This window comes from Cupressus sempervirens, chromosome 6, assembly GCF_028749045.1.
Source record: "Cupressus sempervirens isolate cs-2001-9-10 chromosome 6, ASM2874904v1, whole genome shotgun sequence".
Taxonomy (NCBI): Eukaryota; Viridiplantae; Streptophyta; class Pinopsida; order Cupressales; family Cupressaceae; genus Cupressus; species Cupressus sempervirens.
In genome coordinates, this window is record NC_143123.1 from 629,803,752 (window position 1) to 629,815,028 (window position 11,277).

At 35.9% G+C, this 11,277-nt stretch overlaps 1 long non-coding RNA gene across 1 annotated transcript; it reads left to right on the forward strand.

The window, feature by feature from the left end:
• The first annotated feature begins 2,068 nt into the window (after positions 1-2,068).
• On the forward strand, positions 2,069-3,546 carry LOC149553808 (uncharacterized). The gene is made up of 2 exons (XR_016353426.1): positions 2,069-2,557; positions 2,868-3,546. It is a non-coding gene; the product is annotated as an uncharacterized LOC149553808 (long non-coding RNA).
• Positions 3,547-11,277: the final 7,731 nt, after the last annotated feature.

Sequence of the window (11,277 nt, forward strand, 5' to 3'; positions counted from 1 at the left end):
GGGTAGATGTGTGTGTGTGGTGTGTGTGTTGAGAGAGAGAGAGAGAGAGAGAGAGAGAGAGAGAGAGAGAGAGAGAGAGAGAGAGAGAGAATGTGACATAGTGAAAGAGAGGGATAGAGTCAACATAGAGAGATATTGCACAAGATAAAGAGATGAGGAGAGAGAGAGAGATGAGAGAGAGAGAGAGAGAGAGAGAGAGAGAGAGAGAGAGAGAGAGAGAGAGAGAGATATTGCGAGAGGAGGGAGGGGAGAGCATTAAAGTGATAAAATAGGGAGATAGATATGTGTGGGAGAGAGAAGATGAGAGAGTGTGAGAAGAGGAAGATGATGAAACACAAGAGTGAGAGTGAGAGGAAGAGGGACAAAGAGGGAGAAGGAGGGAGGAGTTGTGAGAGAGAGAGAGAGAGAGAGAGAGAGAGAGAGAGAGAGAGAGAGAGAGGAGAGAGAGAGAGAGAGAGATGATTATGATCAAAAAACGTATATGGTAATTAGGGGGGAAATGCTATGAGGAAGTTGAAGATATGATACATGGAGATGAGATAGAAAGGGACAATTGTGATAGGGAAAGAGATGCGGTAGATAGAAAAAAAATGATACAAGGAGATGACGGTAAGACATGAAGTAGAAAACCAAGAGAGACTGTGAGAGGTAAAGAAACATGAGACAATGAGAGTGGGTTGTAATAATAGGAGGGGATGAAAGAGATATAGAGAGATAGGGGAGAGGAGGGGAGAGGGCAAGAGAATGAGCTAGTCATAGAGATAAAGTTTTAGAGACAAAGAGGCATAAGGGAGGGAGATCGTGTGTGAGAGAGAGAGAATGGGATATAGGGGGAGAGAGAGAGAGAGAGAGAGAGAGAGAGAGAGAGAGCATTAAAGTGATAAATTAGGAGATAGATACGTGTGGGAGAGAGAAGATGAGATAGTGTGAGAAGAGGAAGAGGTTGAAACACAAGATGAGAGTAAGAGGAAGAGGGAGAGAGAGAGAGAGACGAGAGAGAGACGAGAGAGAGAGAGACGAGAGAGAGAGAGAGCGAGAGAGAGATAATAAATATGGTAGGGGACAACATGGACATGATGATGGGGAATGAAGAGGGGAGGAGAGAGAGAGAGAGAGAGAGATTATGTTAGGGGGAATAGACAGTGAGGGGATAGATTTGGGAGAGAGCACGAGAAGTGGAGAGATGAGGTAGATAGAGAGAGAATGGAGATGGGAAGACCAATGCTGTAGAGAGAGAGAGAGATAATAATTAGGGCATGTAATAGATAAACACGGAGAGAGGGAGAGAGACTAATTTCAATTCTAAATTTAATTTAAATTACTTAAAGAATATTCTTAATTTTATTAATTATTATACACGTGGTAATACATTTTTTATTTTCAAAGGAGTCTATTGTCCCAACAGTAAATTTTAGGAAGCACACTCTCTTTGATGAGCTCAGTATAAAGTTTATGAAATTTCTTAAAGGAGAATCTAAAATTATCTATATTATAATTTTACATTCTCCTTTAATATTATAATTTTAGATTCTCCTTTAAAATTATAATTTTAGATTCTCCCTTTAATAAATTATAATTTTAAATTCTCCTTTAAAAATCTAATATATAAAACTTATACTAAATCATAATAATATTAAATATTTATTAATTAAAAATTTCATAATATATTAACTATAACAAATTCTAATTTAAAAAATAATGTATTTCATTTTGCACCGCGAGTGCTACTAGCTTATTATATATATAATAAGCCGAGAGATATCCTTCTTGAGGCACCTATTTTCATAACCTCACTCAGTGCAATAGACGCCTTGAGAAATATATATATATATGCTAGTTAATAAATTATTAAAACAGGGCGAAATGAGATGCATATTTTCTGAGCCAAGGGTACATGTATTAATGTTAAAAAGTTTACCATTAAAAAATATATAAATAGAGATATAATTGATATCATGGTAACAGTAAAGAGTATCTACGTTGATTTAAAAAAACCCTAGAAGAGGCAAAGAAACCCTAGTATTATCAAACCCTATTTGTAGTCTGAGATACGCGTGTTGAGACAATTGTAGTGCATATGCGCGGCTCTGTAAGAGATTTCTGTGCAGAGTCGACTCCAGCAAATATAGCACGATATGAAATGGGAAGAATGAGGAAAGTTCTACTAGCCATTAAAATGACGATAGTTGGCCATCGCCACAGGTTCTAGTTTTATTTTAATGGCTAGTGGTAACTTCCCCCTTTCTTTTCTGTTTGTTCATTTTTCCAGCTGCTGCAAGCAACACACGCTCCACCAAATATAGTATAGTGAATGCGGAAGTACCTCTAGCCATCAGAATGACAAGTATCGTGGCCGCCACAGGCGCTACTTTTATTTTAATGGCTAGTGGTAACTTAACCTATTCTTTTCTATTTCATGGCTTACTTTTTCCAGGTGCTACGGGTAACAGCATCTTGGCGTAAAATGACTACAGAGTCCAGAAATACATCCAATATTACTGTGTAAAGAGCAGAACAGGCCAATGCTGTTCCATTTTAAAAAGACACGAGAAACAAGGTAGGATTTGTAGATGGTTATGACATAATTTTTGTTAGTCTGCTACTAAAACAATTTCCGTTTATTTGTGTTGAATCTCACCTATTTACATTTTGTCACCCCCATTTAAATAAAAGAAAAGGAAACCCATTTACCAGAGGCACCTGTAAATGAGTAAACAGGGGAAATTGTGGTCAAAATATTCCTCCATTATTGGTCTATTGAAAAATGCATTCCCATTTTATAGGGGTGTGCAATGCTTTAGTGACTATTAGATTGCCAAATATAGTGCTACTTGCTAATGATTCTGAATTTATTTTGATTGCTATAGGTTTTCGAAGCCATTACTTATAATGACTTGCTTCTTGAATGCGGTGCTTCGGGAAAGAGTAGATTGCAATATATAATGAGGAGACATCCAAGAAACTTAAACTAGGATCCCAATCCCATGCCTTTTGCCAAATGCAATCCCATTTTATAGGGGGTGTGCAATGTTTTTGTGGTTATTACATTGTCAAATATAGTGCTACTTGTGAAGTTGAGAAGTTGAATGGTTCACAAAGAGCCCACCAACGATCAAGTCTTGCTGAGTGCAAGGTTCAAAGACATCATAAGGGATGAGGCCGGGATCGTGCCCTGATGGATGCTCCTTAGTCCTTGGCTCTTAGCCGAAGAGGTTTTAGACATGCGTGAGCCTGTATTGAATACTTAAAACTTGTTTGTGGATGACCTCCATAAAAAAAAAAGAAAATATATAGTACTACTAGTGATTCTGAATTTGCTTTGATTGGTATAGGTTTTCGTAGCCATTACTTATAATGGCTTGCTTCTCGAATGTGGCACGTCGAGCAAGAATAGGTTGCAATAAATAATGAGGCGGCATCCGAGAAACTTAAACTAGGATCCCTATTTCATGTGAAGAAAAATGCTATATATTTTTTGCGTTTCCCTTGTGTCTATGTAACCTCTAATAATTCAGAGCTGATATAGATGGAATCGTTTTAAGCTGATATAGATGGAATCGTTTTATATGAAATGGAACATTTAAGCTGATAATTTCCAACATCTGCAAAAGATTTTTCCTTATCTTGCAAAGCACCACTCCTCAATGGTTATCGTTCATTATTGGTGAGAGATTTTGTTAATTTACTTTTACTAAATATTCCTTCGATTGTGTATTGGGAATACAGCAATAGCTTTGTCATGATTAACTAATTAACTTTATGTAGACTAGAATCAGGGTTTAGCTTAGTGCTTTTGCTGTAGCACGGGGTAAGGTATGGGGAGGAGAAGGAATTGACTTGTAAGGCTGTGCTTGTAGAATTATAGTTATGTGAAAAGATTTATTAACTAGTGAATTTCCTCTGTCATTTCTGAAGCAACCCTGTTCTGAACGTATTTGTCATTGCTGCCTGTGTTTCATTTCTAATAAGCTTTATTGTCAGCTGTGATCTAGGATCAACAATGCATTCAATTCTGCAGTGGAAAGCTAACTCTATATTTAGCCCATTTGGATTGAAGATTTTTGCTGAAGAGTCAGATTTCTGATTGCATGGTAGAGATCTGTTAGAAGTGCAGAGGCAGAGCACCATACAGTGATATTTTTCTGCGTAGCAATATTCAAATAATTAGATAGTATAATGAAATTCCTTAGACATCTTGATGTTGGGTACTTCACTAACACATCTAAAATGCATGCTCTATTACATTGACTGAGAGTAATCCCACCTATAAGTTTTATGTGCATAGCATAACAAAGAAAATTGTATATAATATCAAAAACAAAGAAAACAGTATAGGAATTGCAAGAGTAGAAATAATTGATTTGCTTGATTTTCTTTTACTTCAATATATTAAGATACAAATATTCAGAAGTTATAATGCTTAGCCAAATAGGCTATCCTAAATGCTAGAAGTTGTAACATCCACTTTTCCTAGGTTGTCCATATATGGCTTTACCTCCCAACTACGGACCCTTAAATTATCCCCACATAATCTCATTTGAGAAAGGCCCTCCCTACCTAGAGTAGACATGGAACACCTTGCCTAGCCATTGAGCATCTTGATACTTAATTCCACCGCTTGACTAGGCATCAAGAATTAAACATTGGACTGCCATGAGTTGACTCTGTTTAAGCTCTTTTAATTTACTTGCTTATTGGTACACACCCTCGTCTTGACCATACTATTCTTCCTAGATGAATGCCTAGGTAATTTGCCTTAACATATATATATATATATATATTCACAGCCATGCATACTGCCCAACCTGGGTCAATGGATGGCTTCAACAAAAGGTTCATATTACTTGTTTTTCATAAGATTACTGAAAACATTCTTCATTCATAGTCAGTGCGTTATAGATGAGAGATTAGCATTAACACATGGATGGTGTACTTATCTCACATCTCACAGGTACCCCTATACAAGTCAGCTTTTTAAAATAGAGATCAAAAGAATACTTAGGTCAAAACATTCTTCATTCATAGTTAATGCATTATAAATGAGAGATTACAGTTCTTCCTAATCTGATGCATTAACACATGGATGGTGTACCTCGCAAGTATATTGATGATACCCTAGTACAAGTCTGCTCTTTTAAATAGAAATCAAAAAAATACCTAACTTACTCACAGCTAGTGTTTTTCTTATATTTCACAAATAAACCAAAATAAAGGAGGAGATCCATGGGACTGTAAATCATTCCATTTCCTGGACCTAGTATTGATATTGTTTCCATTATCTAGTAGAACAAGCTTGAATTCAGAATAGCACAAGAAGATCAAATATAATCATGCACTGAGAGTATCTAGCTCAACTCAAGCTCAATCTCATGGTCAATCAACGTTGGAGATGGGAGCCTGTTATCTTGGGCATCAATGAAAGAATAACATTATTTTGGGAATGGATGCTAGTAGTTTGAGCAAAAAATCGTACACACTCAATGCAACAGAGAAATACATTCTAATGGTAGCTTTGTAAATGTGAAACTTCACCGCAAGTAGGAGTATTGAAAAAAAGCAAGCTAGAGATGGGAGAATAAATAAGAATCCCATCATGAGCATAGATAAAAGGCTCACCACTATGTATGTTCGGTTACACAATAAAAGTTGAGGTGGCGAGGAGTTTCAACAAAGCCATTGGTTGATGTGGCTATCATATTTAAAAGGCCACCTCCAAAATTAATGAAGTCCGATGGAGAAAGAAAGAAATATAGAGGGTTGCTTAGGCAAAAATAATAATCAAGACCCTAGTCAAAGGTAAAAGAAATAATAATATTGTCTTAGTATATAACACCATGGTATCAATAGATACCTACATATGTATGTATGTATATACATGTACATGTGTAAAACCCCAACCATATATTTCTTACATATATGCCAAACATCAGGTATATATATATATATATATATATGTAAAATTGGTTTACATATGTATACATGTACATGTATGTACATGCATATATATTTAGGTATCAAGATGTCCAATATGATAAGACATGCTTATACACCAGGTGGCTCCAATTATACAATTACAAAGGTATCTTCCTCAAATTTCAATTCATGCTTAGTGATCTCTTTACCATTTAATGATATGTAATTTAACAGGTTAGCTCATGGTCGTCCAACATACACTCTTGCTTGCCTAGTCATTTACCTTTAGCCATGGTGGTTTAGGGCTCATACCTATTTGCTCAATGATGGCAGTGCCCTCGTGCTCAGTTCTTTACTAGCAATGCTCCCCCTCGCTTCAACGTGCTCCTACAAGGTAATTCTCCACGATTATATAATATTCCTCAATATAATAACAATTTACCATAACAAATTATTATTCATAAACCATCATAATGGCTAACCACCATTCCAATTCCCATGATGAATAACAAACTTTCTAAGATTTCAAGATAACAATATATTAGCATCATAATGATATAATAGCATGTCATCTTCATATGAAATTATAACAATTAACCATTTTACCATTTCACATGATCATAACTAATTTTAACTGTCAACTGACTTCACGTGAAACCTCAACGGCTATGTGAACATTTTAAATTGAGTCGAAAATTGGAATGTAACAAAAGTATTGCTCAAATCAACTCTCAAATGAAGAAGAATTCTTCTCAACTTTGAAATGATCATTCCCTTTGATCGATCAACTGCACTTTGGATGATCATCGAACCCTGGATGCCCTAACACTAGCTCAAGCTTACCGCTTATATCATTCCTGCACCTCTTGGTAGTTCCACACTCCCTCTTGGAGAGCAAACACATGGCATCAAGAAATACAATACCTAGACTATAGGAAACTCTTCAACCTTCCAAGGCAAAGAAGGTGCGTAAAAAGGAGTCTTCCCCATTTTCTTTGTTAAAACCCAATAAATGTGAATGCTCTCTTCTTGGGATTTTCTTGACTTCACATCAGAAATGATGGAAAAATGTCTTCATAAAATTACACATGCCTTTACACATAGGCTATAGATATTAAATATTTTCAACCCCCAATGTTCACTTGGATTCTCATCACTAGGTGTGGGTGCCCTGCCCTTGGCTCTGGATGCAGGTGCTGGTGCATTTGGATGCTCACAGGGACACCCCAGAGCTCAGAAGTTTATTTGATAGTCCTTATGATGATTGATGAATCATGAACTGAATTTTGTAATTGTAAGTGTTTTCTTATTTTCATTGTTATTTGCAAACTATCATTTAACATTTAATATTTATCTTTGGGCATTTGGCATTGGTCAATAACAAAGTATCATAATATCAATTGCTTTGATTCTGTCTATTTCTTGCATTTTGGTATATATATTAGAGTTCCTAGAGTTAGCCTCGCAAGGCTGACTGAGTTGTGAGCTTGGCAACTTGGACTATCTGCACAACTTGCAGAGTTCAGAGTCATGGAACTCTGATGTATATAAATTATACACATACATACATACATACATACACATATATATATGTGTATGTGTGTGTGTGCATACATATATGTATGTATGTATACATATATATGTATATAGATGTGTGCATATATATGTGTGTGCATACATATATTTATGTATGTATACATATATATGTGTATAGATGTGTGCATATATATGTGTGTGCATACATATATTTATGTATGTATACATATATATGTGTATAGATGTGTACATATATATGTGTGTGCATACATACATTTATGTATGTATACATATATATGTGTATAGATGTGTGTATATATATATGCATGTGTGTGTATAATTTATATATATCAGAGTTCCATGACTCTAAACTCTCTGCAAGTCATATACATGTGTATGTATGAGTAAATATATGTGTGTGCATATATATATATATATATATATATATATGTATATAGATGTGTGTATATATATATGCATGTGTGTGTAATTTATATATATCAGAGTTACATGACTCTAAACTCTCTGCAAGTCATATATATATGTATGTACACTCACACACACATATACACACCAAAACACATCCAAACCCCCTACCTTCCATTAAAAAAATTGTTTAATGTATCATTGCATCTGGATTTGAATTGTTTTAAAGTCTTTCCTAGGTGTATGGAAACCCTTGTACTCTTTCCTAGGGGTATGGAAATCTATGATAGCTTGCATTTGGCCCTTATTCAAACTTAATGAAATTAAATAAATATTTTTGGTTAATGCAAGCTTGCTCTTATGCTTCTGAATGTTTGTAAATCCTACATTTGTTGTAGGAAAATTTGTGAGCTTGATCTCATTAAATTTGGTTTGTATTGTAGAACTACTTTTTCATATTGCAAACAAGTAACAACCTTTAGCAAACTTCATAGTTGCAGTAGGTACCTTCAATTGATTTTTCATTATCCTCTTTTAAGCACCTAGCTAGAACAAGCACCCTCCTTTGACAACTCTGCTCCACTCTCTTCCTCTTCAATAGGGGCTTACACCATTTCCTGACCTCCTTCACCGTTTTAACTTGACATTGCTCTTCTCAATGTGGAATAACCTGCTCCTCCATACTCGGCACGACTCTCTCTCTTCCCTAATCTTGTGGGATCCAACTAACTATAGTTTGACCACCTTCAAAATGCATTTGCAGTAAATTGTGCAACATCATATAGATCCATCTTGCAAACATCTTTTTTGAGAATAGATTTTACATCTTCATCACCTGCTGCAACTTCACCCTTGCTTTCTTCTATCATGACTTAAACATGGTATGCTATCAATGCATTTCACTCTACTTCTACTGTTGTAGTCTGATTTAGGTTATTTTCTTTTTCTATTGCTATATCATTATGCTCACATCCCATCTTCATAAACAATATTCAGAAAAATGATTTTTGCCTTGGTTTCATCCGTTCTTTGTAATGCCCTCAATGGTGATTCTATTCAATCTGTGCTAAATTTCTCTTTTTAAGCTTTGAACAATTTTCGGAAATGGGAATTCAAATTCACCGTTGTAATATTCAAAATGTATTGTTCTATCCAACAAACTCATCGTCATTATTAAGCACCAGGTTGGAGATAATATAAGGTGCCTTGAGTCGTTCCACCCAGCCTAGTAGCACAGAACAACCACCCTCATTCGACCTCACAGCTCAACTCGGGTGTCTTTACCAGTATGGCTTTTCAGATACTTGCATCTTCCATATGTACTATATCTACCCTGCAAAATGAGATGACCTAATGGATGAGAATCCTTAAAGGAATCTTCATATGTTTTACATTATGCACAAGCAGAGATATAGAAAATAGAACAACATAACATGTATATCGGTAGGAAGGTGGAACATTCCGTTTTCAATCAGATGTGAGTCCAATAATTATCATAGAATTCATTACACAATATAACATCATACCTCGAAATTGGATAAGTATAGAAGCTACAGTTTAATATGTTTTTTCTGAAACTCTATCCTTATCAGATTCATTGCTCAGTAATCCTGATGCTGTCGTCCTCGTTCAATGCCTCTTTGATTGCTGGATTTTATCTTTCGGCAGAGGGTTTTGACTTCACTTTACAGACACAACTGCTGGAAGTAGAGGACTCTTCTTAGTATTTCATAATTGCTTGCCTAATGAGCTTTTTCACCTCTAACAGTGATTCTCAATCAAATTAATTACTAGAATCAACATTGCTAGTTATGACATTGCTGCCATTTAGGAACAGAGATTTTTTGTCTTCTAACAATAATTACTAGAATCAACATTGCTAGTTATGACATTGCTGCCATTTAGGAACAGAGATTTTTTGTCTTCTAACAAATATTTGTTCAATATCTTTATCAAGAAAAATTATTTGCTCAATATCCAGCCTGTTGCTGTTAATCACGTGATGCTGTATTCCCTGATTATTGCTGGCTAGATTATGGATGAAATGGAACTGTATTTCCTTTCTGCTTGTCTAGGTCTAATCCTGATTACTAAAATAGGGAAGTCAAAGATAATAGAAGTCATGATGGGGGAATGCCAAATCCATGGTTTGTAATGTCCCTTGAGGATGATCTCTAATCCTAATGCTGATTGTTGCTAATAATACTAGGGGTCGCAGCCTTCATATATGTGCTGTCTTCCTCTTAAAAGCAAGATCGTTGTTTAAAGACAATTCATATCACTATTTCTGCAAGGGCATGACATTGTTGCAACTCTTTGATTTTCTTCTCTGTTGTCCACTTTTTCAAGCCATTCCAAAGACTTTTCTCTGCTGAAATCTCCTCTACACTTGCCACCTCAATATAAATATCTCTAGCATCATCTGCTACTATATCTCTAAAGTTTTGTTTCTTTAACAACTGTCATTTCGGGATCAACCTCTTAATGCTCGACTGCTCCATGCTCTCCATAATTGTCATGCCCTCCAAAGGACAATTCTCATCTTCATTTGCTGCTACACCAACCTCATCTGCAATCTCTTTCTTTTCTTCTTTCATGCCTTCTCAAGGACATGCTCCTGTGTCTTCAATTGATGCAATCCCATCCATCTTCTCAGGTGCAGCTCTTATGAAGTTATCGATTCTTCTGACATCCTCACCTTCATTGATCTACACATCAAATAAGAAACTCACAAATTCCATCTGTTTCTGTTGCAACCTCCTTGATCTCATCCTCCATGCTTTTCAACGGACAAGTCTCTCATGCTAACTCTTCTTCATCTTTATCAAATACTGGACCTTCAAAGTCCTCTTCTGTAGCCTTTTCTTTTGTGCCACATGCAAGGCACTCTGCTACATCCACCAACTCTTCATCTCCATCAAATGTTGGACTTTCCAAGTCCTCTTCTGTGGCCTTTTCTTTTGTGCCACATGCAAAGCACTCTGCTACATCCCCCTCCTTTTCTACAATCAAAATATCTTTAGAAAAATTACCCACACCTCTTTTCTCTTTTTGTGGTAACTTTCCAATGTCTTCTCTTGAATCGTCTATCTGTCACTGCATCATTTTTCGTTCTCTCTGATCTTGCTTTGATTTCCACACTCTCTCTTTAATTTTCTAAAGTACAGGAATTCTGAGAATCCAGATAACGACAAATGTCATTTTCCTCTGTCTTTTCCATCTGTGGAGCATCAAAAAGACTACACAAATCAAACCATACTTAACCAAATAAAATAAATATTATTGGTCGATACAAGATTTCTCGTACACCCCAAAGGCCTCAGATTTTGTTGTAAGCTGCTTCGCACCGAGTGATCTATTTACAAACTCGTGAATCTCAGCTCAGTGAATCCTCCAAGTTCA